General features: G+C 42.8%; 1 protein-coding gene across 2 annotated transcripts in view; it reads right to left on the minus strand.

Moving 5' to 3' along the window:
• Tmem45b (transmembrane protein 45B) overlaps window positions 1-14,206 on the minus strand; it is a 40,935-nt gene extending 26,729 nt beyond the window's left edge. Inside the window, exon 1 of one of the 2 annotated variants that reach the window (XM_005084439.4) lies at window positions 14,060-14,206. The gene's annotated coding sequence lies outside the window, so the exon portion shown is untranslated. Of the gene's footprint in view, window positions 1-13,860; window positions 13,972-14,059 lie in introns of those variants that run through there. The other variant, XM_040730114.1, reaches the window with a different exon arrangement.
• Between the last annotated feature and the right edge of the window lie 341 nt (window positions 14,207-14,547).

The following is a 14,547-nucleotide window of genomic DNA, read 5'->3' on the forward strand; positions in this document are numbered from 1 at the left end:
CCAAACTTGAGGACTCTTAAAGCCAGGATCCTGGGAGTACTCCTGGGCTCATCATCTTATCTTATGATTCCCTATCGACTCATTTCCCTACACTCAAAATGCTGCCTATTTTCTTTCCCCAAATATTTTAGCATTCTCTTTCCTTTCTATTTTGGCAGCAATAACCTCGTTTCATTCCTCAGTTTTATTTTTCGTGTCCTGACTACTTATAATGCCTCAAGTCCTGCTTCCCATGAAACTTCCTTCTGTGCAGTCATCAGATATCATAAAACTGACTATACCACCATCAAGTGTAGAGCACTTCACGAACGATCTCTCATGTGAGGTGGTCCACACCAATTTATACTGCATGCATGCAGGATGTAGTTCCTTTCCGCTCACTGGCCTTTGCTTCCGTTAGTCCTAGCACCTTGTATTGTCACTGTATATGCTCTTTCTGTTTCTTTCCACCTGCCTCATAGGAACTCAGTTTTTAAGACTTAGCCCTTGTCTCTGCTAGGAAGTCTTCTAGAAGCTTCCAGGGTTGGCCACATGCCCTACTTCTAACTATGTCTTTCCAATTAAATTATCTTCCTCTGACATGATGTGCAATATCTTCAGTGGTCCTAGTTTATTCAGAATTAATACTTATTTCCCATTAATTATTAATACTTAGCTTGTTATATGTGGGTAAAAATACTTTATTCATTTTTTAACACATGTGTACTAGACTTACATCACTTTCCTCCCTCCAACTCCTCTCATATCACCTCTGCTCCCTCTGAAATTCATGGCCTCTTTCTCTTTAATTATTAATGTTACATATATATATAAACAAAATAATCTATAAATAACAACCTGCTGAGTCTATTCAGGGTTTACAAGTGTTTATCCTAAAGGAATTGCTGTCTTGTGTGTTTAAAGAGGTTTCACTGCTCTGAAATCCTGTTTTTAACGGTTTCATAGTTTTCGATAGGAAAGAAGACACACAGAAGTGTATCAACAACTTTAAAGTAGGAAGAGAGTCAAGAGCATTTACATGCTGGACAGCTGTGTGCCCACACCTGGATCTGCTACCATTAGAACTCACAGTGTTTCCAGAGGTCCATGTGTTAAAGGCTGGGTTCACAGTGTAGTACTGGGAGGTCATTTGGGATGTGCTCTCCATGGAGACAGGCATGGTGGCACCTTATTCTTTTCTGTCCTATCCCAGCACGAATTCAGAAGTTTTCTGTCATACCTGTTCATGGTGAGCCAGCACAGGTCTAAAGCCACACGACATCCAATCATGGACCTCAGTGGTTTTGGCCAAAAGAAACTTCTTTATAGGTGGATTATCTCAGGATTTGACACAGTGATAATGTCCCACCTCTACTGCTGACAGAACTATATAGTTTTAAAAAACCCTACTGAGTATTACTAGAGGCACTGAGCATTGAACCGGGAATGAGAGGAAAGGGCTCTACCACTGAGCTATTTCCCTATACCCTTTTAAAAGTTTGAGACAGGACCTTGCTAAGCTTCCAAGGCTGACTTTGAGCTTGCAAAACCTCTTGTCTTAGCCTCCCAAGTAGCTGAGAGTACAGCCATGAGCCATCATATCCTGCTAATAATCTAAATGGCCTCTTCTTGAACAAGAATAAACTGCAAGATGGCTCAGTGGATTAAGGCACTTGCTCTGAAGCCTGATGAGTTCAATACCTGGTGTCTTAGTTAGGGTTTCTGTTGCTGTGCTGAAACACCATGGTCACAAGGCAAGTTGAGGAGGAAAGGGTTCATTTGGCTTGCACTTCAGCATTGGTGTTCATCACAGAAGGAAGTCAGGACAGGAACTCAAACACATCAGGAACCTGGAGACAGGAGCTGATGCAGAGGCCATGGATGAGTGCCTCTTACCAGCTTGCTTCCCATGGCTTTCTCAGCCCTTCTTCTTATAGAACCCAGGACCAGCAGCCCAGGGATGGCACCACCCACCTTGGGTTGGGCCCTCCCCCATTGATCACTAAATGAGAAAATGCCTTACAGCTGGATCTCAAGGAGGCCTTTCCTCAGCTGAGGCTCCTTCCTCTGATGACTCCAGCTTGTGTCAAGTTGACACACAAAACCACCCAGTACACCTGGAATCACATGATAAAAGGAGATAACTGATGCCTGCAAGTTGTCCTCTGACTTCTATGTGCATGCACTCACAAGTGGACGGACATGGACATACACACACACACACACATACACACACACACACACACACACGTGTAAAATATATTTGAAAAGGAATAAACTTCTAGAGTAGAGCTATTTCTGAGAAACTAATCATACATTTAATGATAAATCAACAAAAACATTCTCTGTCTAATTAATTACCACACAAAGAAGCCCAACACTGTACAAGCTGAGTTCACAAACCCAAAACGCTTGCCTTTTTCTTTTCTTCCCCATCTTCTCTTTCCCTTCTTCTCTCTTTTGCCTCTCTTTTCACGCTGTTGTTAAACTTACTATGTAGTCTAGGCTGGCTTCAAACTCATGACCCTCTTGCCTCAGCCTCCTGAGTTTTAGGATTACAGGTGTGTAACACTGTGTGTGGTAACATGCCATCTTTACCAAGGTCGTTTCAACAAAGCTTCCATTATGAATAGCAAAACCCAAAGTGAGAGAAAATGTCCTTTGAAAATGAACCCTGAACCAACGAGGTGACTCAGTGAGTAGGGGTGCTTTTGTGGAGGCCCTCAGTGGTCCCCTCTGTCGCCTGACCATATTGGCACACACATGCTACTTGAGATATTGTGACATCGTGTGCAATAAGAGACTTCTTTCTTGTGGCCTTTCCTAGATCACAGTTGATTTTTATCAATAGAGCAGCCTGTGCTGGTGGCACCAAGGAAGAACCAAAAACACAGGCTGAGCAGAGGTAGTTGAGAGGTAGCAATGTTGGAGGCTGCAGAAGCAGTCACCCCAATAGCAGTGACAGGAGAGCCACTGGAGAGTTCCAAACAGTGGATGGAGCAAAATGATGAGAATTGAGGTGATGAACCAAAGGAGGGAAATGGTGAGCCTCGGTCATGGCAAACATTTCAGAGGACTGCTAACCCCCAGGGACAGGGGTCTTAGACATCTGGGTCAAGAGCTATAACACTAGCAGTTGTCAAAGGTTGGGGATCCTGACATCAGCCTGAAAGCTGCAATGTGTCACTGTAGAGCTGAGGGTCCCGGCACTCACAGCCTGTGTCAGAGCTGTAATAGTAGAAGTTACTGCCTGCTGCTGCTGGGCCACCACCATTGAAAACAGAGGACAGTGTCTGTCAAGGGCTGAGGCCACTGATCATTAAAGATTCCAACTGAGTGCCTAGAGCGTAAATCTCTGCCTTCAAAGGCCCAGAGCAATGTGTGCCTAGCCCTCAGGGTTTGGAACTGTAAGTCTCTTGGTCACCACTCTAGCCCATAGGTCTTAAGCAATGAAGAGCTCTGGTCTGCCAGCACTTCTATACACAACTTACACCCAATTAGGGAGACAGGACCTGGCCAAGATGCTAAGTTTGGCATAGGGTTGGGTTGTTTCTTTCTTTCTTTCTCTTTTTTTGGTTTGGTTTTTCAACAGAAGTCTCACTCTAGACTTAGCATCTTTGACTCCATGATAATGTGAAAGTTATAAGTGTTCAGTTGATATTAAATTCTAGTGTCTGACTTTTGATCTTCTGAGCTAGCCACATGTATAGAATATAATTTTCTCTTGCAATGCTGGACAGCAGCCATGTCATCACAAGAGCAAATAACCTACACTCCACAGCATTTTGTGTTGCTAAGGCGGATGTTCAGGGGGCAGTGCAATAAATGTATTCTTGAACTATGGCATTTTCCATTTACAATGTGTTTATCATGACATATAACCAAATCATAAGTCAAGGAACATCTATATTTTAGTTCAGAATTCAGGGAAGATAAGACTTGATAGTGCAGACCTCAGACCAATACAATAAATCAGTGGAAATCATGTGATTTATGTATTTAGGAAATTATCCAGAGATCACAAGCCAAGAGGAGTAATGGTGTGAACATCAGGAGGACTCCCTCTCAGTTGCTATTCTTTAATGAAGTAGATTTGAGGAAGCAATATGAGGTATTTGCTTAATTTTCCATGAACCTAGTTTTTGTCTTTGAAAAATGAGAAGATTGGATTTGATAATCTTTATGCAGCTCTAAACCAATCTTCCTAGGACACTAAACAAAGCTGGGAATAAACGGCCTAAATAAAATAGCTCTAAATTAGCTTCTAAGAGTTCTAAGAATCAAGAATAATTGCTCAGTGTCCATTGAACAGTTCATACCAACATTACTTGGAACATCTGATTTTATGATACATTGAATATTTTTATATTTTTGTATTAGTTAATTTCATTAAGAATTTCAAAATGATTAATTTATCCCAGTTGAAAGGCTGAGGCAGGAGGATTGAAATGCTTTAGCCTAGGCTCTATAGTAAGACCCTGTCTTCAAACACATTTATTCCCAGCACTTGGGAGGCAGAGGCAGGTGGATCTCTGAGTTTGAGACCAGCCTGGTCTACAAAGTGAGTTCCAGGACAGCCAGGACTATACAGAAACCTGTCTCAAAAAAATCAAACCAAACCAAACTAAGCCAACCAACCAACCAACAACAACAACAAAGCCCAAACCGAAAAAAAACAAAACAAAAAAACCAAAACAAAAAACACAAACAAGGGGCTGGAGAGATGGCTCAGAGGTTAAGAACACTGATTTCTCTTCCAGAGGTCCTGAGTTCAATTCCCAGCAACCACATGGTGGCTCACAACCATCTGTAATGAGATCTGGTGCCCTCTTCTGGCCTGCAGACATACATGGAGGCAAGATGTTGTATTCATAATAAATACATAAATCTTTAAAAAAAAACAGACTTCTGGATAAGACGGAAGATTTTAAACAGGTTGAAAGGAATGGCTGATTATACTTGGGGAAACCAGGGACCAGGAATATTTTAGAATTCCATCAGCTGCTGCTCAGTCACTAAGATCCACATTGCTACCATTGATGGACTTGCTGGGACAGCAACCAACTCAGCGGCCACTGCATCTGAAGAATAGGAAGACTTTCAAGTTGGCTGCAAACCAGGCTACTGGGATTCTGTTAGAAAATCCACTAAAGCTGCCATTGGGACCACCATGAGCACCCCCATGGGGGACCATGAAACTGTGGGAAGTACAGAAAGCCTCTAAACAGTGCCTCCATTAGCTGCTGCCCATGCCAGCAGGGTGCGATTGTAGCAACCACACCTGAGTAAACAGTGCCTTGGCTGGTGCCAACTCACAGAAAACTACAGCAGAGGACCTGAGAATCCGGGAGAGACAGAACTAGTTAAAATCCAGTTTATCCCAGAGCAGAAAGACTGAAAAATAACACCCAGGCAGGCAGAGCTTCATTATCTTATATCTCCATTCAGCTCTAGCTCCCCCATAGCTACTGCTTATCAAGTAATACCTTCTGGGCCAATGAAACTAGTACTTTCACCTGCTGTTGAAACACTTCCTTTAAAATAACCACTATTGCCCTGATACCAAAAAATTACTGGCCAACTCCCTTGATTAACATAGAGACAAAAATTCTCCATAAAACACTTGCAAACTGAATTCAAGAATACCTTTGAAAGGTCGTTCCCATGATCAAGTTGCCTTTATTCTAGGGGTTCAGGAATCAGTAAATTTAACTTATTAATGAATGTTATCCATCCCATAAGTGAACTAAAAGCAGAAATCACATGATCATCTCAATATATTTAGAAAAGATCTTTGACAAAACTCAACATAACCTTGGGAGAAAAACCCTTGAAAGACTAGTGGTTGAGGGCACATACTTCAACATAATAAAGGTCACATACAACAAACGTACATATAGCCACCATCATGTTAACTAGAGGAAAACTGAAGAGTATTCCCAGTGAGATCGGGAACAGGACAAGGGTGTTCATGCTTGCCATTTCTGTTCAATACAGTGCGTGAAATCTTAGCTAGAGTAGTGAGATCAGAGAAGCAAACAAAAGGGTTACACACAGGAAGAGGTCAATGAATCCCTATCGACTGATGATACGATTCTACACACAATGATCCTTAAAACTCCAACAGAAAATTCCTGGAGCTGAGGAACGGTTTCAGCAAAGTGCTAAGTTGCACAATTAACATAACCACATCTGTGGCCTTCTCACATACCAATGACAAGTACTCGGTGTGTGTGTGGGGGGGTGAAGGGTGAGGGGTGCGGAATCAAAGAAACAACCCCATTCACAATAGCCTAAAAAAATTCCTTGGAACAAACCTAACCAAGGAAGTGAATTACTGATAAATAGAAAAACAAAAATGGGATAGGGGGAGGGGTTCAAGACAGGGTTTCTCTAACAGTCCTGGCTGTCTTGGAACTCACTTTGTAGACCAGACTGGCCTCAAACTCAGATCTGCCTGCTTCTGCCTACCAAGTGCTGGTATTAAAGGTGTGTGCCATCACCGTCCAGCTTATAAATGGGAAATTTAAAACATTAAAGAAACTGAAGAAGTCAGAAGATGGAAAGATGACCTATTATGGATTGGTGGGATTAATATTGTGAAAATGGTTATTGTACCAAAATCAATTCAATATTCAAAGTCATTCGCATCAGAATTCCAATTCATTTTTTCACAGTAAATACAATCTTAAAATTTATAATGGAGCAGAAAAGATGCCAGATACTCAAAATGATCCAAAGCAATAAGTACTGCTGGAGGTATCACTACTCCTGATTACAAATTCTACTACAGAGATAGAAACAGCATGACACTGCCTCAAAATAGTCACACTGGTCAAAGGAACAGACTAAAGACTCAGATATTAGACTCAATACATTTATCCACCTAATTTTTGACAAAGATAGCAAAAATACATATTGAAGAAAAGGCAGCATCTTCAAAATATGGTGCTGAGGCTGAGTGGTGCACACCTTTATTCTCAGCACTTGGGAGGCAGAGGCAGGTGGATTTCTGTGAGTTAGAGGCCAGCCTGGCCTACAAAGCTACATAGAGAAACCCTGTCTCGGAAAAAAAAAAAACCCAAAAAATGGTTCTGGGAAAACTAAATATCTACCTACAAAAGAATGAAAACTGGGTATCCTCCCGTAGAAGAATGAAAGTTGATTGTTTTTGGTAAAGGAGTACTTTACACATATTAGTGTTTTGCCTGAATATATGCCTGCGTGTCACATCTATGAATTGCCTGCAGAGGCCAGAAGAGGGCGTTGGATCCCCTGGAGCTGAAATTATGAATGTTTGTGAGCTACACTGTGAGTGCTGGGAACCAAACTTGAGTCCTCTACAAGAGCAAGTGCACTTACCGGCTGAGCTATCTCTCCAGCCCTGAAAGTTGATTATTTCTCACCATGTACAAAAATGAATTCCAAATGTACCAAAGACTTGAATACTAGACCCAAAACTCTGAAACTTCTAGAAGAAGTGAGTTCACTTCAGGTTATAGGATCAGAAAAGGCCTTTCTGAATAGGACCTTTTTTTTTATTAATTTATTTTTTACATTCCACTCCCAGTTCCCCCTCCCTCCTCTCCTCCCACTCCCTCCCACTCCCTCCCACTCCCTCCCACTCCCTCCTCTCCTCCCACTCCCTCCCCCACCTGCTAGGACCTGGTTGCTGCACTATGGAGTCAACTGTTAATCAACTAAAGAGGTAGCCTACAGAATTTAAAAAAATTGTGTCTGTTTTTTTTTTGACAGCTATACATATAAAAGAGGATTAGTATGTAGAATGTAAAAATAACTAAACACAAAGAAAGCAAACAATCCAATTAAAAAGCAGACTCTGGAACTGAACAGAGTTCTCAAAAGAAAAAATACAAATGACTAATAATAAACATTTTTAAAAATGCTCATCATCCCCAGCAATCAGAGAAAGGAAAAACAAAACTATACTGAGATTTCATCTTACCCCATTCACAATGGCTAAGATCAAGGAAACCAAAGCCAACAAATGCCAGCAAGGATGTGGAGGAAGGGAATGCTTATCCACTGCTGGTGGAGTATAAATAGGTTCAGCCCCCTTGGAAGTCAGTGTTCAGACTTCTCAAAAAGCTAGAGAGAGATGTGTCATATGATACAGCCATAGCACTCCAAGGATTCTCTAAACCATTGAAGGGTTTCTTGCTTATTCGTGCTCATTGTCGTTCTAATCACAATGGCTAGGAAATGGAATCAATACAATGGTATTTTATCCATCTGCAAAGAAAAATGAAAGTATGAAATATCTAAGCATTGTATTAAGACTGGAAAATATTCAGTTAAGTAAGGTAATCCAGGCCCAGAAGGACAAATGCCACATGCTCTGTTTCATAGGTAGATCCAGCTTGGACTTAGATTTGTGTGCATAACTTGGGGTACGAGTAAAAGCCAGGGTACTAAAAATGGGCAATTGCAGTGGGGTAGGAAGATTCCACTTGATGTCTTTAAACTAGTAAACACCACCCCTAAGACCAGTTTGGGACTATACTACTCTAGACAATTCCAGACTAGCTAGCTGAAACGGTGAATCTTCTCCTTATACATACCCTGGCCAGAGCTTCAAATACGAACTTCAGTCAAGCATCTCTTGCCACTTAGAGACTAGCTACACATGTTACAGCTAGTACTTTCTGTTGCTTTATTCTTTTTTCCTACAGGATCCCATAGAGTCACCTTCATCCCATTTCAGCAGGAAGTAATCCTAGGAAAACAATGTGCCCTTTCCCTACAGCTGGCATTAAGTGTATTTTGTCTTTTCTTTCTTTTCTCTTGTCACTAACTAAGGGATAATTATCACCTGGTTAGGGTTGGTTTTAAGCTATAGAGTTGGGTATGGAAGGGGATGCCCAGACTCGGGTATCTCTTTTAGGGAAGGGTATAGTTAGGAGGGGATATAGGTAGATGAGCGTATCTTCTTGTGAACTAATCTTTGCAACCATTAGCTATAGATAACTTAAATTGTTAGATTCCTGTATGTTGACTTAGTAGGATCTTCTTTCTGTTTACAATGTTTTGTACACAAATATAAAACTATCTTTATATATATTATATATTGGTATAACTTAGGATATTTTATATTGCACTTTACAGTTCTACCTCTAGTCAAGACATTTCAGTAGTTATTGAAATTTCTCTCTCTCTCTATGTGTGTGTGTGTGTGTGTGTGTGTGTGTATAGTTACATTTTTTTGAAGCCATTGTCCTTGCTAAATTATTTTGGGAAGCTTCAGCCAATGAGCAAATATGTTTCTGAGAGTTACAGATTATAGTTACCCATATTTATTATACCTATGAGGAGAACACTTCAAAGACCTGCAGAATATGGCATTTAAATGTTTTAGTTGACATGAGACACAATTGCTCCTGACAGCACCAAGCTATTCCTGAGAGTATGTTGTGCACCAATGACACTCCTTCTGGAGTTCATTTTCTCCTCGGCTACTGGCCTCTTGGGCAGAAAACTGCCCCCATCTCGAATGCTGACTTTGGACATGCTGTCCTACTGTGCTTGCAGGGGATAAATTTAGAAGACCGCTGAACCCTGCCAATTCAGGGTAAGACAGTCTTTCAACTTCCCTGCTTCTGTGTTGGTCAGTCTGATACTCTAGGCCTTAGCCAAAGCTGGTCGCCCTATGCTGCTGGGGGGCTTTGCGTGACTGTCCAGGTGGTCTGCTGTTTCTGTCTCTGCTGGCACCTGTTGGAAGTCTCTCTCTCACCTGCACTTCCTGCCTACCCTAGTATTGTTATCCTCCTTCTCAGGTCTTTGATGAAGTTAAAGATTAGACTGTCACAGTTACTGTCTTCTCTTCTTAGATAAAAATATTAGGTACAAGACTTAAACTTTCCAGTTTAGGACAACTTCATAGTAATCTCTGTTATACATTTACCCTGTGACTGGACACATAGTGCTTACAAATAGCACTTCACTGGCAGAAGGTCTTAAATTGTGTACCTTTCCTTTTCCTAGAGCATACTTGATATTTGCTATCATTGTATATAGTTTAGTATCAAGCCTAAACCTTCTTCTTTAGACTAAAAGAGAATTGTAGTAATATATTCGTCCACACCAGTAGCACTGACCACGCCTTTTGGGTGTGGTCACAGGTATGGACGAGACCAGTTAAAAGGAAAAGGATAGGGGTCAGAAAGCCCCTTCTGGTCGCAGAGAGCATCGGGGAGCAGGGTCTGTCTCCTTAGAGCAGGAACGCCACCATAGTTACTTATTGTTTTCTGTGTAAGTTATTTACTAATAAACTCCACTTCAGTTGTACTGGTCTGGTGAATTCTAATGTCCGTCCTTCAGTAGAACACAGGTGATATGAAGAGAAGAGGGAATAATGGGAGGTGTTAAGTAAGGAGACGAGTGGGATTGCTCAGGAAAGCAGTGTGAGAGGGATAACTTAACACTGAGGAGATTTGAAAACGCCATTTGGAAATCTATTTTATAAGCTCACTGAAAAATAGAATTTAAAAAGTTTGAATACACAGGCAGTGGTAGCCCATGCCTTTATTCCCAGCACTCAGGAGGCAGAGGCAGGTGGGTCTCTGTGAGTTTGAGGCTAGCCTGGTCTACAAAGCTACAGAGAGAAACCCTATTTCAAAAAATCAGGAAAAAAAAAAGTTTGAATAGAAGTACCCTAGATAGAGGAATTATTCTCCTTTCTAGAAGCCATAGTTATTAAACAAAAATCCCGATGCCTGACATGGGGTACTTCTCTCTGTGTTGTTGGTCAGAGGCGTCCCAGCAATCCCTAAAACAATACAGGCTCTTGTCATTGCTCTTGATTATCCATCAGAACAAGATAGCAAGACGATTGCTGAAGATATTACACACTTTGGTCATAGGATATTCAAGCAAGTACTGAACCGGACGTTTCCTCCCTGCTGGCTCACTTTCACAGTGCTGAAAAAGTCTTTGTATGCTACTAGGGAAGGAGAGTCATCAATAGTTTTACCCAGCTGTGAATTCGTGAGAGCTACAGTAACGACTGGCCTGGAAGGATACTGCCAATGTTGCATCAGTGGCATGAATGTTATGGGGGTTACTGGCTACTTTTTATTGACTATAAGGCCCACATTCCACAAGAGGGAGTTCACGCCTGGTGTCATAAACCTCTCCAGGAACCTGTGACTGGAGAGGCCGTAAACTCTAGGAAGGAGCCTACTACTATCAGTGTGCTAAATATAGTATCAAACTGCATTCGAAATACTTTTGTTCATACCCATAAATCAATGCAGCTTTCAGTCCTGATCTGAGAAGCTTTTTCTGCCAGTGGGCAATGCAAAGAATACATGGCCATGGAGTGCTCAGCAGTAAACGGGTGTTTATGTTGTGAGATATTTGTACACTGTGTGAAGGCGTATTTCTGTGATTGGTGTAATAAAAAGCTAAATGGCCAATAGCTAGACAGGAGCAGGTATAGGCAAAATTTCCAGGGAGAGAAAAGAAGAAGAGGAGAGGAAACGGGAGATGCAAGATGGAAGAGAGGTACCACCATGTGATAGAAAACAGATTAGTATAAATGGGCTAATTTAAGTTACAAGAGCTAGTTAGGAACAAACCTAAGATACAGGCCAAGCTTTCATAATTAATAAGAAGTCTCCATGTCATTATTTGGGAGCTGACTGGTGGGACAGAAAAAGACTTGTAACATGTATATAACACCTCTCTCCCCACCCAAGTTACAGGGTATATTGCAGAAGAAATGGCGGAAAGTTTGTAAGAGCTCAAAGTCCAAGGTCAGGGATAATTGCTAAGAATTTTTTTTAATGGACACTACTCACAAACTCATATGGTTAGCTGCATAGGACCTGAAGACCTGTACAAGATCAAGACAATCAACGCTCCAGAATGGATAGCAGAGAGACATGTAAGGCACCCTCCTTTGTTGAGGAAGGTTGCTCATACTCTGGGTGGCTTCACACCCACGGGAGTAATAGTTTGAGTGTTGGTTTGATTTAATGAGTTTAAAAAGAAAGGAGGTTGGGAGGGAAGTGTGTGTGTGTGTGTGTGTGTGTGTGTGTGTGTGTGTGTGTGTGTGTGTTGGGGTTCAGAATGAGTTGGAGGGGGGAAAGTGTGGGATGGATACGACCAAAATACATCGTATAAATCTAAGAAGAATAAATAATGTATAAAAACAAATGTGTGACTATTTAACAGAAAACAAATTACAGTCTTCTATCACAAAGCTTAAAAAATAATACTGCAAATTTGTCTAGTATGAACTGTAGTATTCTGGAAAACATTCAGGTTGGAAACAAATTACAGTCTTCTATCACAAAGCTTAAAAAATAATACTGCAAAATTGTCTAGTATGAACTGTAGTATTCTGGAAAGCATTCAGGTTGGAGTCCCAGCTCTACTATTTTGTAAATGTGCAGCCCTGGCCAGGTACAGAATGGTTGGTTTCAGTTTTTCATATGGAGTTGAGACCCTACTCTTATTTTCTAGTACATAAATCATTCTGTGCTCCACAAATGCCCTTTCTGCTGTCCTACCCACAAGACATTGATGATGCTTTATGAAAACCAAACTCTTGGGAGGGCAACACCATGCTGGCCATGCTTGCCTTGTGTCAAAGTGCTGTTTTTACGTCATAGCTTTTTAAGGTCCAAGATTAAGTCATAGCTATAACCAAGAGCATTACAGGGGAGCTCTCAGATAAAACGAGGCTCAACGGTTTCATCTTGACCTTCACACAGGCAGTATCCACCAGAAAGGTAGGTAGGGGAAGAGCCATAGAATACAAGGGATAAAGTGTTGCCCTGGTACCGTTTGCACCTTCCTCAGCGAGAGCAAATCAAAGCCTTTGGAGAGAAGGAAGAATTCTGGGTCTTTATAATACTATTACAGATGCTGTGCAACCAGACAATGCCTTGCTTATCATCACAGGATCTCTACTTTGTAAAACCAAAGGAACCTCACTATCTTTCCCACATCTTTTCCGGAAACTACAGAACAGCAGGTGATCACAGTATCATTAAGCCAACAAACTGTCATGAAAGAGCTGCTTCTTGGGGTTCAAAATTCAGACTCTACTGAGTAGAAAGCACATATTGACAGAAACGACAGCGCAGGTTGCTAGTGGACAATGAACCATAGTAGCTATTTAGATGGGTGTGTAGTTAGATAAACGCATCTGCCTTGCAGCTTTGATGACTATACTAATCCTGAAGTCAAATGGAACCCAGGGTGGGGCGGCATGGGAAGCAGTGTGGGGAGAAGGGGAAAGAGAACGGAAGGAACGGAAGCAACCGTCGCTGCTGCTGAGACTTTAGGAGAGGCAGTCGCTCTTAACCTTTTAAACTTCATTTTATGAAGCCCACCTTTCCCTGACTGAAGTGCAAAGCTTCATTTATTTTTATTTTTCATTTAGGGCGGGGCTTGTTTCCAAGGCCAGTCCCTCTGGATTCAGACAGGTTCCCCCCTTTCGGGTTCTCCTTTCTAGGGCCAATCTTCTGCTTTGCTCCTTGTTTTTAGAGACAGAGGCCAAATGATGGCTGGAGGGGCTGTATCAACCGTCTCTCGTTACCAGACTTCCTGGCCTAAGGAACGTATCTCGTTCCTGGATTTGTGGAGCCCTAGCTAACAGGGAGCGACAAATGGGCTTCAAGTGAACCCAAGCCAAGCTGGCAGCCTAAAAACAACCCCGGGTCTCCACAGTAGGCGCGCCACTTAAGTTAAGTCCCCTGTTCCACCCAGGAGGAATGGATGCCGGACTTCGCACCTTCGCGTCACCGGTAAAGCTGTGGACCCAGGACCTGGGGACACAGTGCAGAGGAGCAACTTCCGCGGGGACTCGTGAGCAGGACTGCTCCCAGCCCCAAGGGGCGACCAACGGCTTACGAGGTATTAGGTATCCTCTTCACTCCAGTACCGTTCCTCCATCCGATTGGCCTCCAAACCCCGGTGCCCCTTATCAGTCTCAGTCCCCTTCCTGGCGTCTCCCCTCCGGATCCACGCCTCCCTTCCTAGGTGGAGCTCCCTTAGGCAGTGCCTCTCTTTCTCCCAACCCCGGAGACCCTGCCCCAGCGTGACTTCTGACCTTTTCCGAGCCTCAGAGGTGTCCACTTGTCAGCTTCGGTCACGAATGTGGCCGCGGGTGCCCAGGAGGTGTAGGAGTCCGCACCCCGCCCCGTCTGGCCCCGCCCGCTGCAAGCTCTGGCAACCACTGGCGGCCCTACCCTGCTAGCCTGAGCACGCAGGTAGCTAAACACTGCACTCACCTGCCTTCATGCCCCTTGACCTTGCTTCAGAGACAGTCCCTACTTGGCCCATCGGCACTCCCTAAAGAGTGTGTTCCTGAAGCCCAGGGTCCTGGCACATCCAGGTGGGTTACTTAGGGAGACTTCCTACTATGCAAAGCAATTCCTAGCATGGGAGGTGAACTTCCCCAGTCAGGGACCCACAGCCAGCTCACACGGGACAAGTGGCTAGGGACTACTCACCTGCCAAGAAAGGCTGTGGTGGGTGGTACCTACATGAGTGGGTGCTTTTTCTTTTCTTTTCATTCATCCATCCATCCATCCATCC

This window comes from Mesocricetus auratus, unplaced genomic scaffold, assembly GCF_017639785.1.
Source record: "Mesocricetus auratus isolate SY011 unplaced genomic scaffold, BCM_Maur_2.0 Super-Scaffold_100022, whole genome shotgun sequence".
Lineage (NCBI taxonomy): Eukaryota > Metazoa > Chordata > Mammalia > Rodentia > Cricetidae > Mesocricetus > Mesocricetus auratus.